The sequence below is a fragment of the Crocodylus porosus genome, unplaced genomic scaffold (genome assembly GCF_001723895.1).
Source record: "Crocodylus porosus isolate Cpor-Errol unplaced genomic scaffold, CroPor_comp1, whole genome shotgun sequence".
Classification (NCBI taxonomy): domain Eukaryota; kingdom Metazoa; phylum Chordata; order Crocodylia; family Crocodylidae; genus Crocodylus; species Crocodylus porosus.
The window spans coordinates 39512737-39532743 of NW_017728951.1; the positions used below are offsets into that span (position 1 = coordinate 39512737).

Sequence of the window (20007 nt, forward strand, 5' to 3'; positions counted from 1 at the left end):
TTTCTTCTGTAGTGCTAACCAACGTAGCACCGCCGAGCCTATAAGGGTGCTGCAGGTTTCCTGCATGCCTGAAATGTTTATAACCTAAAACTCTCAGCTTTTGGATTTGTAAAAAAAATTGGGATTTGCTATCAGCTGCAAGTTATATTTTTATGACCCAATGTATTTCCTGCCTTCATCCCATCAATACAAAGCAACTCTGTAGTGTTTACCAGTGTCTAGGTTTTCCCACAGAAATTTTCCAAAGCATGGCTTGCAAACTAACACAACCTCTGAGGCTGTCTACATCATAATGCTAACTCAGAGTTTTTGATGATATTCTTGGCTCTACACATTTGTGGCCACCACAGTTATTGACTGAGGTAAACATCTATAAACTAACAACTAAACATGTGAAAGAAGCCTGGTTTCCAAATGGTTGTCCTTCTACAACCAGATCACTACACTTAGACATGAACCCTAACTGTGTTTGGACATTCCTTCTCATTCCCACATCTCTGCAATTGGCCTTCCCAGAATGCTCTGCACCATAAACTGTCCTAAAAATACTCTGTCCTTTGCACAAAGCTAAAGAAACTGTTGCCCAGATTTCGTACCATGTGTACCAACAAATATATGGTTAGGTACTATCAATGTGAGCACATGCAGAGTCAACATGCTTGTGATCTGTAAAATTAGATCTTGCTTGCACCCTGCTCATCTCCGTTTGGCGTAACTACAACAAATTAAGTTCATATTACCCATTACCAACCATTCCCAACACACCCTGGCTGTGTCAGCCCTCCAAGACGGAGACATTATGTTCATGAAAGTTATTGCATATGTGCCTTCAAATGACGTTCTGGAAAGCTGTCATCTCTGTCTGTTCTGACATTAAAGATCCCACAAGCTTTTTCATAAGCACAGGGATTCATCCTAGCTTCTTCAGATTAAATTTGTCCTCTCCTGCTTCCTGTGGAGCATATTGGCAACTGCAGGGCCAGTAGCATAAACAGGGGCAGGGGGTATAACCAGGACAGCAGCTCTGGGCACCACCTTTGTGGGGGGACCACAAAAATAGCCACTGCCACAGTGGCAAGCTGATCACACCACAGTTATCAGGTCCACCATAGCCAGTGCTGCCCCATGCATCATGGGTGTCCAGAGCATGGTGCTGCCACGTGTACACCTCTGTGTAGGACAGCTGCAACTCCACAGTGCTCTGTGGGTATACAGTTAATGAAGCATCTCCTTCTCAACCTGCTTTACTGCTCTCCTGTGTAACAGAAGTAGTTTATCCACACAGATAAAACTACATCTTTTCTAATTATGTACATTTTGCTTTCCAGAAATAGTCAGTCAACGTTGTTAGCTGTATTTAATAATCTGCTCTAATAGATCCTGCTTCTTCCAGTGTTAAGAGAGATAGAATATGTCACAGAGATCGAAATATAAAGTAAGTCTATGAAACATTTATGTATCTTTATTGATTCTGCACATTCATAGACCAAGCTGGGGAGGGAAATGAAATAAGACATTTCCTTTGACCACATCTCAGATCAACATCACTTCTGCCCCATAATCACTTACTCACTGAAAAGGCAAGAGATACACAGGATCTGTGCTTCAGGGCAACCCATCACTATCTCACAGGCTCTGCCGCCCCCAGCACACACATGCTGTATCCTGCATTTTGTTTCTGATCTTGTAACCTTGTACCCAAGTGAACAGTCCTTCCATGAGCAATCTCACTAACATCAATGGAATTGCTTGCATGAATAAGGATGACTTCTACAAATAGAGGTTTACAGAATGAGGCCCTTGCTAGCCAGCTTGTTTGTGGTTGACACTTAATACAGTGGTCTCTATTTATCTGACAACTGACTCAGTTCAAATAACAGAACACTTTAAATTTTTTTTTTAATTTACTCTGGCTAACATTTTAATACAAATTGAGAGACATTACCCTAAGCTACATTGCAAACTATTAATGGGGGGTGAAGCAGCACGTTTCTGAAACAAAATGCTCCATTTTAAACCTGTAAAATGCTTGTGGCAGTTAGAGAAAGATCTTTATATATCCTTGTAAACTTTAACAAGGATCTGTTATGAAATGCCACAAGCAACTGGGAGACTGTTGCAATGTTATGACAAAATTTAACCGTCTCCCACTAATAGTTTTGTGATCTATGGCATGGTTAACACAAGACATAATATCCCCCAGAATGATGCAATCTAGAGCTTCAGCAGTACATATCAAATGTCAGGTTCCTATATCAATTTCCAATACCTGTTTTGGTTAATAAAACTAAATCACATGACTTTGGTACAGTTCCTCAGAGGAATATAAAATACCTTATTAATTCTTCACCAAACAGCTAATAAATTAGTTCAAGTTAATGATGTGCCTTGGTACTTACATAGCGTTGGATATCTTCAAAGGGCAGGGCAAACATTAATTAATCCTCTCTGCAGCTGCATAAGGTAGGCAAGCTTTATTATCCTAATTTTAATGATCAGGAAACAGAGACACACAAGATGGGATTCTGCAAAGAGCTTGACATTTGTTTAATTCTGCTGGTTGAAGCCAATGAAAAAAAAAAAAAAAGATTTCCAGGGCTTCAGTAGCATTTTCATTGAAGTCCCTTTATACCAGCTCTTTTAAATTGCAGTGTAAAGGGGAGTTAACATACATAAGAATTCATCCTCAATTGAACTGAATGGAAGTAGAGTTTGACCAATACAGAGTGCTTTTGAAAATCCTGTCACCCTGGCTAAGGGATTGGTCCAAGACCATGTAGCAAGTAGGTGGCAGAGGCAGCATCAGCACTCATAAGTTCCTGCCTGACCTTGTCTCAATTTCATTTCAAGAATCTGTCTTAATTTCATTTTCTTCCCCAACCATCCCAAAGCTATCATCAGGGTTCAGCCTACTGCACATGAATTTTTAAATTACTCCACAGGTTTCTTTAAATATAAACTTGCAGAAGCAAAAACTCATAATGCAGGAAGAGTTTAGAAACTTCTGTTTACCTTTTATGCTAACAGTCAATGAGTCCTGTATATACTATACTGTTGCAAGCAGAGAAATGGATGAAACTATAAACAGATTGGAGTCAGGTATGAAGTCAATGAAGTTAACCTACATATTTCAAGGTGAAAGAAGTAAAAGATGAAGAAAGGGCCTAGGAAATCGGAAGATAGTGAAAACAGCAAACTGAAGAAGGAAAAGCTGGAAAGATGGGCATAATATGACTTTTGGGAAAGGTCCATTTCTGTCTAAGTAACTACCTTCTCATCATCAGCACAGTAGACAATAATATATTGTTCATCATATACATGAACCACTGACTTACGGTCATTAAATTTAAAGTGTGACTTATTAAAAAAAACATATACAGCAAGAGGCACAGCAACTTGCATAAGCAAACTGAGAGGCTTTTCAAGCAGCCATGGAAGTTTGTTTGAAACTTTAAACACACTGCCCCTTCCCCTCCATCAATGGTTACTTTAACCATGTATGGAAAAGATTTTAAGAGTTCTGAGTCATTAAATTCTACTGAGAATAAAGGAACTTGGCAAATATGAAAGCAAAGCATTTTAAACAGATCTGTAGCAAACTGATTCCCCCCCCGCCCCACACATGCTACTGTAGATGTTATAGACAAGCTGCAATGAATACACATGAACTGATAATTTTGGTTTTCTGGAGGACTCCACAAACTTAAATCCCAAAGAATGAATCCAAAAATCAGTGAAAATACAAAATTATCACACCAAAAACGTGGGTAGTTTTTTGATCTTATTAAGAAGCCATTTAAAATGGTAGTCTTGTGGGTTATCTGCAGACAAACTTCCTCCCAACTACCTTGCCCCTGCCAAAACTGGTGTTATTTTTGGATGATTTCTTATTTACAAACCCTCAGTGCCTCAGAGTATGTGAAGCACTGATGTTTTGCCATTTTTAGGAGTAGCCAATCACATGAGAAGCTCTGACACAACTTAAAGCTGCACTGCTTTACAGCACATGCTGAGGTGGGGAGAACATTTATGGCAAGTTTCTTCTACCCTATGAAATGCAAACATTTTCGAATAAACAACACTTGGAGAAAAGCTCCAGGACATATGAAATACTGTGTGGGAACTTAAACAAGGACATTACATCAACGTTACAAACATGTAGGACTTAACAGGGTCAATTTCCTATTCTTGGTTATGCTATTAAATACTTAAACAAGATGTAACATGCAAATATCATCAACAGGCTTATTTATTTTTTCAGCATTCATCTGGCAAATCTAAAAACTGTTCTGGATCCCATATGTATAAAGAGACTTGCTGGTGCGAACTGGTTTAAAAACCCTTTCATAAACACCCAGATTCTTTTGGGAGCAGAAGCACTGCTCAGATAATAAGCTTCAATGTGATTTTTTTCTAAATGATAATGCCCTGAGACTAGGATTTTCAAATGAGCCTATAAACCAATGCAGCCTACTGGACACACTAGGTGGGACCCCAGGAGACCTAGATTCTATTCCCAGATTTGTTGCTAACTATCTGGGTGACTTTGGGTGAGTCACTTCACCTTTCTACGATTTGGTTTCCCCATATGTAAAATGAGAATAAGGATACCAAGTTCTTTTGTACATTTACAGCATGCTTTCCTGAGTTAATATTTAAAAGCTAGGTGATGGTGATTATAGTTTTAGATACTCAGCTCACTGAAAATAACCAATGGGATTTGTGTCACCTCCCTCCTTTAGGTCCTTTGAAAAGCCCAGTCTAAAATAATAATGATCAAACTGTGCAAGAATTTTTCAACAATATTTCAGACACAAATATTTCAACATAGCAAAATGAACACGAACTATCAGATAGCATTCATGACTACTCCAGATTCAAGCTTTAGCAACCTGAAACTGGAGTTACCTCTGATGTGTGAGGCAAGGACTTTTTGGAGTGTGACTGGCCCAACTGCCTGGTTGGGAGAGATTTTAGACAAGTTTCCAAGCACAAAGTTACCCTTCCTCAGGTCAGGTAGTGTCTTGATGCTCCTCTATGCTATTATGCTGGCTGCAAGGTAGCTCTTGTGATAGTCAATTCCATTTTTTCTTCTAATGTTGGATGGCCCCCCATCAGGCTTTTCTGGTACAAAGTGTGGTTTTGTTGTATAGTAAGAAAACGGGTCTCCATTAGAGGTGCACCGATACATTGGTCTAATATCGGATTGGCACCAATATAAAGACCAGGGCAGCATCGGGCTTTTCCCAGCAGGGGCTGAGTTGGGAGAGGGGGTTGGAGGGGGCTATGGTAAATTTTAGGGTGGCTGCAGCCCCATACCTTTCCATAGCCCCCTACCAGCTCTGAGCACACCCCAGCCCAGCCCCTGCTGGGAAGAACCCAGCACCACCCCAGCCCCAACCTGCAGCAGTAGACCACCCCACCCTATGCAGATTGGGAGGGCATGGGGGTGCATGTCCCCAGGAGTGCACACAGTGGCAGAAACCACCCACCCTGTGCCCTCCAGACAAGCCACATCTCCGCCTTAGTTGGGCAGCACCTGCCCTGACCCCTGCTCCAGCCCCAACCCCTGCTCCAGCCCCAACCCCAGCCCCACTCCCTCCCTCACCATGTGGCTCAGCCTTGATCTCCTCCCACACCTCTTCCCTTCTCCCTCCCCTTCCACCACAAACTTACCAGCTAGACATTGCTCTTCAAGCTGCCAGGCTGTGTACTGGACATCACATCGGTTGATATGCCCTCCTTAAAAATCAGCTATCCGTTTCAGCCCCAAAAATCTCTATTGGTGCACCCTAGTCTCCATATTTTGTGCCCAGACGCTTGTCTAAAATCTCTCCTAACCATGCAGAGATTTAAGAGATATCATACCTCAAAAAATCCTTGCTTCCATATTTTCTGGACCATCATGGCTACAACATCACTCCATTACCCGATTCCAGTTATACCCATGTATATCCAAACTGTGGCCCTCCTTCACCTCGCAAATCTGATCTGTGTGGGTCCCTGTACCCATCGACAGAGCCCTGCCTATTATGACAAATTTCAACATCTTGCAGAATTGTGAGCAGTAATTTCTAGATAAAAACCAGCACAGCTTACAGATTCCCAACTCCACCCACTTTCAAATTTTAGATTTCACAGATTTCATAGACATTAGGGCAGGAAGGGAATGCACTAGATCATAGGGTCTAGCCCCCTGCCCAAAGTGCAGGAAGTCAGCTGGGGTCAGATCATCCCAGCACGATCATCATGCAAGCATTTCTTAAAGGAATCCAGAGTAGGTGCTTGCACCACTTCTGGGGGGAGGCTATTCCAAACTCTGGAGACTCAGACAGTAAAGAAGTTTTTCCTTATGTTCAGTCTAAAATGGTCTTCCAGCAGTTTGTGACTCATTAGGCCTCGTCTTCCCTTGGAGTGCCCTAGTAAATAGACATTCTCCCAGTTCTTGATGCACACCCCTTATATACTCATAGGCTGCCACCAAATCAGTCCTGAGCCTTTGCTTATCCAGGCTGACAAGTCCCATGCCTCTCAGCCTCTCCTCATAAGGTCTGTTCTCTTGACCACTAATCATGCACATGGCTCTCCTCTAGACTCTCTCAAGCTTCTCCACTTCTTTTTTAAAATGTGGAGACCAGAACTGGATGCAGTACTCCAGCTGTGGCCTCAGCATTAACAATTACTTTCATTCCTGTCACTGTTCCCCATCCCCTTTTCCTGATTCCCAGTATAAAGACCATTGTGTTGAGGCATAATACAGGAGGGGAGCAAGAAAGCAAGCTAAACCTCCATGTTGTTTCATCTAAACATCATGGAAAACAACACGTTTCTTTTACAGCTTGTACATTTTGTCCAGAAGATGGTCTATCATTAAAAATATGAGGCACTGTTTTTTTATGCTGTGAAGAACACCAACTTTCTACACTCTTTCAAGAGCCACTGACATATCAAGGACAGCATCTTTGTTCAGTTATACATATAGATGTTCTATTGCACTCTACCTCCTTTCTTGCTACAGCATCCATCACTTATTAGAACTACATTATGCAGAGCACTTTTGATTCTAATAATACGAGCTTTAAATAAGTGGCAGCAAAGTAGAGAGCAAAGTAAGAAGCCCAAGTGGACACAAGGATCACATGTGCTCAGTATTGTAACATGTGCACTGTACTGAAACCTAGCTGGGCAGGTAATAGGCATCCATGTGGACATTTTTTCTAATAGCCATAAAAAAAACCAAACTCTTGTATTTACAGTATAAAGTGTGTTTTCAGAACTGGACATTGATTCCATTAAGTAATATTCTTATATGTGGTGGAAAATGCCTGCAATACAGTGGTTTTGGCATTTGTTTTTGGGAAGTTCTGAACTTATTTGAAGCTGATTCTAGTAAATGAGATTCTAATAACTTGCCAGACATTGTAATCAGGACATAATTTATTTACTTTACTTAATTTATTTACTCAGACTGATTTATTTCTTTAATATTACATCAACTTTTTTGTGACATCAGATTTGATTGTCAGGGAAATTATCCTGTGTGAGACAGGAAAGATCAGGAGTGAATAAGAACTAAAAATGCAAAAATTTTTAACAGTGAAGTGCAAAGATGATGTCAACATACAGGCTGGCATGTCTCAGTGTCTATCAAGGTGCTGAGAGGAAAACAGAATAGAAACAGGTTTCTGGGTCTTGCTTAGGTTTCATGAAAGCCTACAAAGTTCATTGGGTTTTTTTGGTTGCTGTTTGTTTTGGGGTTTGTTTTTTGTTTGTTTTTTTGTTTGTGGGGGGTGGGGTTTAAGAGTTATGAAATATTCCTGGGAACCCTGAATACATAAATTCTTGGAAGTCAGATGTCAACCATGTCAGGGCTGTATGGGATTTGTTGTGTTGTAGGACAGCCCTGAATTATGCATTCCAGGCTCTATGGAGTTTTTAGTGAATCCAGATGGAGCCAGTTGATTTTAATGGAGCCCAAAAATAATTTATAAACAGGTAAGCTAAAACTTTGTTTGTGTGCTAAATGTTACTCTAGCCTGTTCAGTGGTGGTCAATCAACACAAATCTGTACTTGCCACACTAGAGGCAAAGTTCAACCTTTTTCTACCATGGCTGTTTACCTTTAAAAAAACCCTAAGATCCCAATTTTGTGCTGTTAATGATCTATGCTTTCTAAACAGAAATTTCAGCAAAATTTTCCAAGTAGCATAATTACAACCCCTAAACAACAACATAACTACCTCCATATATTACAGTAGCTCCTTTTGGCTTAAATCAAGTTCATGTGTCATTGTGCTTAGTGCTGTATAATAAACAGCCAGAAACAGTTCCTCCCCTGAAACAATTTACATTCTAAATAGACAAAACAGACATAAGAAGCATTATTGCCTCCATTTTATAGATCCAGAATGATTAAGTTAACTTAGCTTAAGAGTCACAGAATCTCTGTGGCAGAGCTGAAAACTTAATACTGATATCCTAACCACCAGTCCAGCGAGCTAGCTGCAAGACTGCTCTTCATTATCACAGACTAAGCTGGCCTTTTGAGGATGCTCCATTCCACCTATGCCTAGTTTTCTGGCTCTCAGGTGATGATCTTCAGATGCCGTTGGATAGGTGACAGCAGTACAGAAGTGATGTCTCGTATTAAATGAAACCTACTCACTCACTTATGGAGGTACTGAAATGGATCATGGAGGGCTATGCTATACAGGAATATACTATCAAGTTCTCTCTAACAGTCTGGCCAGGAGTAGAAAATGGCCAGAAATTGTTGAGGGGAGAGCAGGATCTAGGAAAGACTCAAAGGAAGTCTGCCAAGAGAGGCCCAGAGTCTGAAGAGGGGCTAGTGAATATCTTCTGCAGGGATCTACTGAGCAGAAAGGATGAAATGAGCAATTGGATATACAGTGGTGAATGGAGGGTCCTTCAGGTGGACAAAAAGCTACAAGGAGCCCCGAGCTGAAAAGGGAAGGGTCAACAGGACCCTGCATTGTAAAGCTCTCTGTTTATTCTGTTGAGAGCCGAGGCAGAGTGGCAGACATTACCATTTCACTTTCTCCCAAATCATTTAGATTTTGTTGCTCACCAAGATGATCTTGCTGATCTCCCAAACTCACACTAACTTCATTATCTCATGTCACTGGCTGGAAAACAAGGCAGGAATTCAGTGTATTCTCAGACACACAAGCTGAACAAAGCTCTCACGTGTGAGACTACTTTGTATTTTGAGCCAGCAAGCTCCATGACTATTTATTTTCAAAGAAAAGTAGCAGAGCTCTAGCGCTCCATGGTTGAGAAATACCTATAATGCCTATTAAGCAAGGGTATTCATATGTTTCCATTAAGTATTTTTAAAAAATAAGTCATTCATGAAATACCTGGAATTGCATCTTTACCTATAGTCCAGATCCACCTGAACAGAAACACTTGCCATTTTTCCAGCTACCAACCCCGGGCCAGCTTAATTTAGGCCTTGCTATCACTACACAAAACAGCCCATGCTTCAGTCAACTAAAAAACTTAATAAAGGTAAAGCAGTCAGTTGTTTTCACAAAAGCCAGCAATCTTGATCACTTACAACAGCCTGATCTGCATAATGCATGGCTGCCTCTGCCTCAGGAACTATTCCAGCAGCTGGTAATTGCAGGTGTGAAGGGACACTGGTGCTATACCCCTTTTTCCTCACATTCCTGGGAAAGGGGCAGTTTCATTCTAGCCATATGAATTCTCTGCCGCCCCAAGATGACAGAAAATGTTATCTGGCTAGGTTCACCAAGTTACCAGCTTGTTTATGTTGCCAGAGCAGTGCATAAGTAGCACAAAAGAGCTTAGGATACTAAATCTGGAATCATTCAGTTCAGAAGAGTTCATCAAGATCTGCATCAACTTATCAAAGAGCAGAATCTAGCCATAATACTCTTTTTAAATATTTAACTTCCCTATGAATGATAGGCCCAAGTCACCAGCTCTGGGTTTCATCATCAATAACACAAGGTGCAACTATGAAGTCCTGGACTGGATCTCAAGTCCAGGGATAGCTGAAGGCAGAGTTTGGTTTCAGCCTTTATTTTCTGTCAATCTAACATGATCATTTTTTAGCAAAACATTTTTTAAAAATCATTGACTTTTAAAAAAGGCAACAAGCTGAACTTATCTGGTCTCCCCAGCTGCACAAATATTTCTCAAAGCCTAATGCTGTTATATCTATAAAAGTTATAAATAGCAAGGTTTCAGACCAAAAGCATACATGCCCTTCTGCTGCCAATGATTAACTTGCACTTGAACGTTCACACAGAGGGCACCTCTTGCATTTTTGATTTGGGGAGGTTCATTAACAAGAGAGCTGCCATTCCATTCTGAGAACAGAATCAATCAGGAATGTGGTTCTAACTAACAGAAGGTATTTCAGCAGACCATAGAAAAAAAGAAAGAGAAAAAAAACAAAAACAAAAAATGGGAAAAAATAGAAACCCTGCTACATGAATCCTCCAGCAAAATGTAGCTGTATCAATTCTGGCTGCTTAGCAGAATTCCCTTTAGACTACTGTGATTTGCTGAGTTTAGTGAATGTAATCTGATGTTGAAGCAAAACCAGCAAAAAAAAAAAAAAAAAAAAAAAAAAAAAAACCCCCAAACCTCTCTCTCTCTCCCCCTCTCTCTCTCACACACTACTTTCACCATTTTCTTGGTTCTCTAATATTATTAAGTGCACACAGGAATAAGAAATTTTCTGGCTACTGAGAAGCTGGATAAAAATCCACAAAGCAGATACTCTCAGTGTGAACAAGATGGACTGATTAGATGACAAGTAATAAACACATCAAAGACAAAAATCAACTCAGCACTCAGAGAGGAAGCGAGAGAAAGAAGAGCCAAATAATTAAGTTCGGGATTAGGGTTTGTAATGCTGAATAAAACCACATTCACTTTTGCAACCTAAAGGAATCATCATGCTCCATTCCATATTTTGCATAATAACACCACTCTGCATTTACATAGTTGCCTTCATATAAGAATCACAAAGGATTTTATAAAGATGGATAAGGACTAAAGATAGTTGTTTCCTTTTCTGCACAGTTAACAGGAAACCTAAAAATGTAGTAATTCAAATACAGTTCACCGCCAAACCTCTAACAGTTATTTAAGCTGGAAAAAATTGTTAAAGGCTGTGGAGGATTAAAGCTTCCGAGGTTTTGAATACTTACTTCACATAGTCAAAGTCACCTCAGACTGAAATCCAGGGAAAATAAAAAAAAGCTTGTATCAAGGAACTTAACCAGTCAAGAACATGATGTAGCCTTTCCTCCAAACTTGCCAGCTATAGGCATTTACTCATTTAACACAGGCAAAGAGCACAACACACCAGCAAAAACTTTGACGGAGGGGTGCCAGAGGGAAGCCCTTCCCCAAAGGCTTTTGGTTCAGCCCACTCATTAAAATACAGAATGAAAACAGCTGCTGTAAGAAGGAAAAGGACATTTTCTTTTTAAATTCCTTGTGTGTAAAATGGTTTTGTTGTGGAATCCCAGTACGCAGAAAAAGTCAAAAGATCGTTTTAAAGCCTTTTCTCCAAAGCTTCGATCTTCCTCTGCATTGGGCTTTAAAAACTTGGTCTAACTTACTTGGTGTCGGAAACTTACTTCAGAAATGAGTTTGCCTGGACTGCAAATGTGTCTCATTTTTCAATGCACTGATCTACTATAGGGAAAATCTAGACCTAAAACAGAGCCCCGCTTCCACACATCCTAAGTCAGTTTCTTCAAATGTGTTACAAGTCTGCTTTGGTATAAAATATGCTTCCTCAGATAAAATATGCTTCCATATTGCCACTCATTCAGCAAATCCCAAGCATGCTAGAAGTGTTAATTAATGCCTATTACTATTTCTAACTGATAGAGTGTTTTTCTTCTGTAGACCTAAACACACTGTAGGGCCACACAATCCCTTACTGGGAAGCTGTTGGTATTATGACCATTTAATTAGCTACTGAGGTTAAGCCCCAAAATGTCAAAAATTGACCTGGAACTAAACTGGCAACCAGAATTAGAAGCCAGTGCTGAGAATACACAAGAGTGGTCCATTCCCTTCAATACCCATATACATACATGATTTTACTCATTGCCTTTGATACACTACTTGTATGAGCAAAGTTATTCATAAGCATGACCATTTTTAGTATCCAAATCCAGCAGTCTTGATTTCTAATTATTGTTCACTATCTCATACTTTATCTTCCTTCCTCGCCTATAATTATTATACAAGCTAATGCATTCCCATATTGAAATGTTCCTGATTATAATAAATTTTTTTTATATATATAGCCAAATGGCATTTCATAGTCTAAGGCATGTAGACAATGGCTGGTTAATTACTGGTCCCCTGGCAACAACTAGCTATTAGTGGTGCAAAAACATTTTTGTTTTTTAATAAAAGACGTTTTAAAAATCCATTTAAAGTAGCCAAGCATTCAACAATGCTACAAATTCCAAAGGCAAAGCTGCCCACACTCTCTACAGGGTCAACAATTGATATTAATTATTATTTAGAAATGGGATACTTTAAGCAAAATAAGCAAATCTACGCTATTCACAGTGGATCTGAGAAAAGTAGCCTCCAATCCCCCACCAATTTTGAACTGGCTGGTTTAAATGTTGGCCCATTGTGCATGCTTAATGTTTCCTGCAGGTCTGAAAAAGCATGTAAAATATTTTAGTTCAGGGCCTTTCCACAGAAGTATTTAGATGGGGAAGCAATAGGAAATAAATGTCTCCCTTAAGGACTCCAGCTAGTAGAGACAGGACTCAGCCTTGATGACAGCAACTTCTGCCTTGTGTATTTCACAGGGGAGTAGGGCTAAACATTCAATGGTTGCCCCAGACATGTTGGAAAATGGATGTTGGTTATTTTTTGGTTATTACTCTTTCCCAACTAGAGATCTGTCCAGACTGAAAGGAATGCTTCAACATAAGGATCGCCTTCTTGTGCGTTCTTGCTCTTTCATATCAAAAAGAAAAGTCAATACCACATTTGCCTGCTAGCTCTTTTGAGAGGAAAAGAGCCTGACAAAGCAGCATCTTGGGTTCCTACATTACAGGCAGCTTGAGGCTGACAAAAGTGAGACGCCCTGTGCCTTATGTACCACAACCACGATCACTAAAGGCAGGGGGGTTGCAACCCCATTCGTTTAAGAGGTGGTGCTGGTGGCAGGACATTTTTGCCAAGAGGATTTATAGCTGGATGCAAAACAATCCTTCAGGGATCTCTTCAACACCATCAGTGCTAGCACTAATGCTGGCAAGGTCCCACTCGTTAGACACAAGCCCTTCTTCACACCCTGCAGTTTATCCATGGAAAAGTGGGGCATGATGCAAGAAAAAGGGCCCCACTTCTCCCTTCTGCACCCTACCCACGCCTAGAATCACAGGGTCCCCACCCTATGCAGCAGGGCAGAAAGACCAGGGCAGCCCCAAGTTTCTGCCCCCACTTTTCACTGGTCTGTCCCTTCCGTCACTCCACTGCTTCCTTCTCCTTCCAGCTTCCCAAATACCTATAGCAGGAAGAGCTGCAGAAGTAAAACCCACCTTTGAATGCTGTTTGATGTGCCTTCTCTTTCCCTGGCATTTTTTCTTTTCTTTTTCTAGCTCGGAACTGCAAGTGTCCTTTGATGAGAAAGCTTCTCTGTCCTTTTCTTTTTATGCCAGCACATGCTGTAAACGAAGAAAAAGAATCTCTAGGGGCTAAAGGGAAAGACCACTGTTTCCCTTCAACTGCAGCCAAGCTTTTAAAATTAAAGCTCTGACTGTGTGCAAGTCAGAAGGCATTAAAAAAAAGCAAACAATTGATGAGAATGTTTCTAGGAAGTCATGCAGGTAGAGCATGGTGTTGGATCCAAACAACCACCAAGGGACATTCAGATATTCAGTTCATTAGATGAAAGACAGGTCAACACACTAACATGACAAACTGCAGAAGGCTTTCTGTTGTAAGTAGCCACTCTATCTTGTTGATGCCCTATCAAGATCTCCTAAGCTAACACTGAAATGAGCAAGCAGTTAGATGGAGAACATCTTGGTGCAGGTAGTGATACTGGTGGTTCAGTAAGCAACGCTTCTCTCTGAGCCAGTGCTTCCTCAAAGAACTTTTGAAGACAGTTTTGGTTTGTTTCTGTTTGTTTGTTTGTTTGTTTGTTTGGGGGATGGGTTTCATTTTGGACTACAGCAGGGGTGTTCAACCCCTGGTACATAGGCCAGGCCTGGCTGTGAAGAGGTGTCATCTGGGTGGCAGGGCTATCCATGGACCTGAAAATTTAACAGGAGGGAATAATGGCAGCATTATTTGCTGCTCCCCTATTACCAAATATCCATACCAAGGGGGAGGAGAGGAAAGACTCTGGGGTTGGGGGGCTTGAACCCAACCCAGGTATGCAGGCCAGACAGAGGCAGCGCAGTTCCTGATTAAGGCACATGGGGCTGGGATGATGCGGGGCCTAATCCTGGCATGTGGCGCTGGACAGAGGTAGCACAAGGCCCAATCCAGGGCCATACAGAGGCAGCGTAGGGCCTGATCCTGGTATATGAGGGGCCAGCCAGCCAGTGGACTGGCCCCCTGCCACTCATACAGCCCACAGGACTAAGAGTTTGAACGCCACTGACCTATAGGTATGTGCATATGCACGTAGCCATGCATGCACACACACACATATACACACACACTATAGTAAATCACTGGTATTTCAAGGCCTCGTTACATAGTCTTTAGCCAAGTCCAAAGACACTGTTATGGCTGCATCTGCTTAAATGGTTAAATGAAATTTTGAACAGTAAGGAATGTGCTCCTGAGCATCTGTAAAAGTGCTTTTGCACATTTATAGTCATTTTATGGCATCAGACAGATAAATCCTACTGAATATTAAAACTTAACCTGGAAAAATGTATTTGGTGATTTTTTTTCCCCAACAGGTAAAGTTGAAATGAAACAAAACACAAATTTTGCTTTGTTTTATTTCAAATTATTATTTAAGCTTTTGAAAAAAAATAATTAGCCTTTTGGTTTTTTGATGATGGGCATCTTTTCTCTCCCAGTTCCCCTTCGTTCCCTTTTTCTAGTGAGAATTGGTGCTGGAAGAGAAAATAGAGAAAAATAGTTTTATTTTCCTTTTCCCCTAGTGGAAAGGCCTTTCAAAAAGAGAAGCAGGGGAATGTACAAATGGAAAACTGCCAACTAAATCTTTTTCAGTTTTTGGAAAACAGGATCCTATAGTAGTGCTACCTTTTTACAACACCTCTTAAGCTGAAGAAGCATTTCTATACTGGCAAGCAGCAGCTAGCCAAGTTGTAGGGCTTTTCAGAACAATGGTAAGTCAATGGCTAAGGTCACCAAGACAAGCCACTAGTGTCACAAATAAGTACAATGGAATTTTAATATACATCCAGAGGAAACAGGACTTGGGTTTTTCAGGTTTAATTCAAAAAGTCCATACAGGGCATGGAACTGAATAAGTTGGATCCTCAGCTGATACAGTTCAATAACAAGTCTATGGAGCTGTGCTGATTTACAGCACATCCAGACCATATCTAACTGAGGCAAAAAGGCTAGGATAACTCTACTGAGTATCAAATGTGGTTGGCCAGCTAGATCTTCCACACCTGATGCTCAGGCCACCTCCTCCAAGAAAAGCCATCTCCAAGCAAACTGGGCCCACCTCTCCTGAAAGTGTTCTGCTTTGTGAGCAATTTCTCTAACCAATAAAGTGAAACCTGCTCTTAATGAAATATTTATCTTATTCATCACAGGAATGTTGTTGCTCACTCTCCCTAGTTTAAAAAATGAATACTTGCAATTCAGCCTACGAGTACACTCAAGGACTACTTTCCATTTGTGGACAGTTCTTTTCAACTCACATTGGAGGCTCTGTCAGAACTGTGGCTCCTCACTGAATTGCAATTAAAATGATGATTGTGGCCCAGCCAGAGAGGAAATTTTACTAGAATACTTTGATCACAGTAATTGCAGGGTATTTTGATGTGCTTTTATGCAAAACCGTATTATGAAAATAGGAATTATATCAATCTGAGGGAATTAGGGTCTTTAAGCTTTGGAAGGCCCCTCCCCCCCAAAATTCAAAGAGCAATCAGGTATGCAATATAAAAATTCTCAACGCTTCCGCTTTTATATATCAACTGGTAAAGCAGGGTCACTCAACTTTTAGCAGCTTAAATACCCATCTACACAGCAAAATTTAAGGGAAATCTTTTCCTGGTCAGTGGATAAAGAAGAGTTTAGGAACTGTTATACGTGGATCACATCAACAGACTAGCTAACCTAGTAGCCTTTCTCCAGCATATACCACCACGTTACCTTAAAAAAAAAAAGTGACAGAAATACTTCACAAGGCAGTTTTGGCTCCTGTTGAGTGCAGAAGATGCTAAGAAGCTTCTCACTGCAGATAAGGGCTTTCTCCCAGAGACCTCTTAAATTACAAGGGACAGGGTTTTTTGTTACTCCTTGTCAAATCATTCCAATTAAGATTTAAACAGGATCTTGTCACATTTTCACAAGCCATCAGAGCCCTTACTTCCTTAGGCTCCTATACACAATGCCTGTTCCAATGCAGTGTAATTCCAGGGTGTCGGAGCAGCCTCAATTAATCGAGTCTGCTGGAGTATGGAAATTAACACGATCTAGCAGCCTCCAGCATCATGTGCATTAGTGTCCCCATGCTGAAAAATGGCAGTAGGGCACTTTAAACTAAAGCTCATTTAATGAGTTTTAGTTCAAAGCACCCCACCACCATTTTTCAGTGTGGAGATGCTGATGCATGTGACGCTCTGGGTGCTTTTAATTACCGCGGCCCTCAGAATTGTGGTAATTAAAGTGTCCCCCCCTCCCATGCCTTCCACAGCATGTGTTTAAATGCCCTGTGAAAGTAAAGTTACTGAGGAAAACTTACAAAATGTATACATTTTCTTGGCAAAAACCAGGTTAATAGAATATTAAAGGTGGCACAGTTAAATACCGAAATGTTAAATTTGAATGAACAACTTCAATATCACATAACTAGTTACACCTACCTGCCACCACCTGACCTGGGTTCAGGACTGGAAGGGGCAGAAGTGGGCTTGGCTATATGTAAGAAAGGGCTATTGTGAGAAAGATGGGAAGAACCTCTAGGAGATTATGAAGAAATGGAAAGAGAGCTCATGCATGAACTTCAAGCAAGATGGATATTTAGGAATAAAATATATTCAGTGTGACTGCAGAATAAAGTATAGGTTAGACCTTTCATTCTCACGAGCCATAAAATGAACTAAGCAACTTGCCCAAGATCACAGAGAGAGTTTATGACACACATCAAGGAGCTGAATGTAGGTCTCATGGCTTAACCTGTGCTTGGTTGTTCCATCACATGCTCTTCTCTCACAGGTTGATGTGTACCCCTCACCCCAAATTTTCATGTCTACATGCTCCCCCTCTGCACTACTAGTTCTTTCATGCTGCTTGAGGTAGGTGTAAGCAGCAGAATTAGGGCAGAAGTTGCACCGTTCAGTTAGGGACCAGCTTCCAGTCTCAGACAAGGCGAGGAACGTAACTGCAGGGGGTGTCTGCATCTGGGGGGGAACTTTACACCCATCTCTAACTCTGCCTCCTCTGCTTTCTCTTCTGTTGCAGCTCGGGTACTCTATTGCATGCCACACAGATATCTCTCTCTGGCTCCCCCCTTGCTTGATGCTTATTTTTAAAGTGCCTTCTTAGAGCAGATGTTTTCCATGTGCATTTTCCCCTTTTTCTTCTCGTGCTTGTTTCAACACAAGTAGTAATTTGCCTCATCAATTTTTCGGATCCATGCCCAAAAAATGCCCATTAATCAGACTGCTCGGCTCTGTCCCAGTCCAGGCACACAATGGCATACTCTGTCTTGTTTCCTTGGCTTACACGTTTTCTCCTCCCCCAGGATTCTGAACAGTGCTTCAGTTCCCATTCCTCCTCCAAGGCCCCAAACTTTGGCCATGGCACCATTTGTTTTCTAGCCCAAGATGAAATCTCACTTCTTGGCAACATCCACCCAGGCAGGATTAATAACTGCATCATTTGCTCCTCCCCCCATCCCCACTCCCCAATTGCTACTGTTAAAATCCTACATGGTGGAGAAAAGTCTCAAACTTAAAGCTCTTTCACTGACCCAGCCCCTCTCTACATGACCTTTGCTTTCTCTCCATCATTGCCATGGTAATTTGCTGTCCTCAGCACCAGAGGCCCTTGTGCTTACCGGATAATTTATACTGAAACTATACCAACCTTTCCCATTTCAGGTTTAAGCAGGATGCCAAAACTCGGGACTGTCAGAAACTGGTACTGACTGCATAGAAGCCAGATGCAACACAGTTATCTTGATCCCAAACCAGCCCAAATGTAGTAGTGAAATGACAGCTTTTCAGTGACTTGTATATCCTTGCTCTGCCAGCCCAAACAGCATAGCAATTTACTCTCAGCTATGAGATATATTAGTCTTTTAGCCACTGTGAGCCCACCTCCTTCTATTCTTTCATCCGTTTACATACTTTAGTGACCCTAGAGTGTGCCAAATGCTCTGGTTCCTGATGCAGATATAAAAGTCATATGGCGGTGTATTGTGTAACTACAAGGTGGGGATATGTCCTGTGCCACTGACTCATGCATGGGGCACCATCTACCCATTACTACGCTGACAGCTGCCACTCCTGATATCATTTACAATAAATTACAGAAATCATAGAAGGGACCTCAAGGATCACCTAATCCAATCACCTACATATAAAAAGGGAGGAGGGGATGGACCTGTTCTGCATCATTTTCCAAGATATCTAATATTGTTTTAATCACCCTGATAGCTGGGAATTTTTTTTAAATTTGTCAAAAAGAGAAGTAGACTCTTTTTCACTATCATTCTTGCCTACCCTTTTCCCTCATCCATTTGAAAATGAGAATGTACTTTGTATAGGTTCTTGGTGCATGCTATTTATGGGGAGATGGGTTAGAGCAGAGGTTTTCAACCTTTTTTAATAAGTGTACCCCCAGCAGCCCCCACTTCAGTAAGTCTACCCCGGGGGTGGAGGGAAGAGAAGGGTGGCAAGTGGCCGGACACTGAGAGGGTGAAAGTTGGCGAATGGCAAGATGCCAAGCATGAGGGGAGGGGGGGATGGTGAGCAGCGAGACACCAAGCAGGGGTGTGGTGAGTGGCGGCAGCACGGTATCTGTGTGGTCCGGCTCCTGCCTCACCCCAGCCCTGCTCCTATGAGGCACCAGCATGGGGCAGCAGTGCTCAGTCCCCACGGATCCCCTGGGACCTTGCAAAGGACCCCCAGAGGTACACATACTCCTAGTTGACAACCCCTGGGTTAGAGAGTGTGGAAAGATTCCCTCACAGGCCTCTCCTCCAAGAACAAATCCTGGCAGTGCACTCAGCCCACCAACCCCCTTAGGCTGGCAGGAGCCACCTGGTGCAGCTGGGCAAAGGGCAAGTGCATGAAGCGAGGGAGGACCCACCTGGCGTTGCCACCACCTTCCACTAACCTGGTCACAAGGCAGGAGCCCCAGGGCTGCAGGGAGCAACTGTGCAGGGTGTTGGACTGAGAACAGGGGCAGCAGTGGCCAATTTCACTGGCCCTTTCTGCTCCCTAACTCCCAACATCCTGCAGCTTCCATGGACCTGGGGCTCCAGCTGGGTCTCATCCCATTCCCCCCATGTGGGCAAACTGCTGCATCAGTCACATCTGCAATCAACCCCTTTTTTAAATCCTGGATCCACCTATGCTGTCCTCCTGTGTTACATGGTGTTCCCTGAACAAGGCAGGACAACCCCTACGCGCTTTTAGTCAAGTTCCAGTTGTTCTTGCATGGTTGTTTGTAGAGTGCACATGGAAAGAAAGTATATCCCCTGTAAGGGTAGTGTACCATACTTATCACAATGGATCAGAAGCACCATAGAAGCTCAGTGTGAGGTTTTAAAGCAACTGCTGATTGGATGGA

General features: G+C 41.8%; 1 protein-coding gene across 1 annotated transcript in view; it reads right to left on the reverse strand.

The window, feature by feature from the left end:
• Positions 1-11364, reverse strand: part of SORBS1 (sorbin and SH3 domain containing 1) — a 184018-nt gene extending 172654 nt beyond the window's left edge. Inside the window, exon 1 of the mRNA XM_019555740.1 lies at positions 11208-11364. The gene's annotated coding sequence lies outside the window, so the exon portion shown is untranslated. The remainder of the gene's footprint in view (positions 1-11207) is intronic.
• Positions 11365-20007: the final 8643 nt, after the last annotated feature.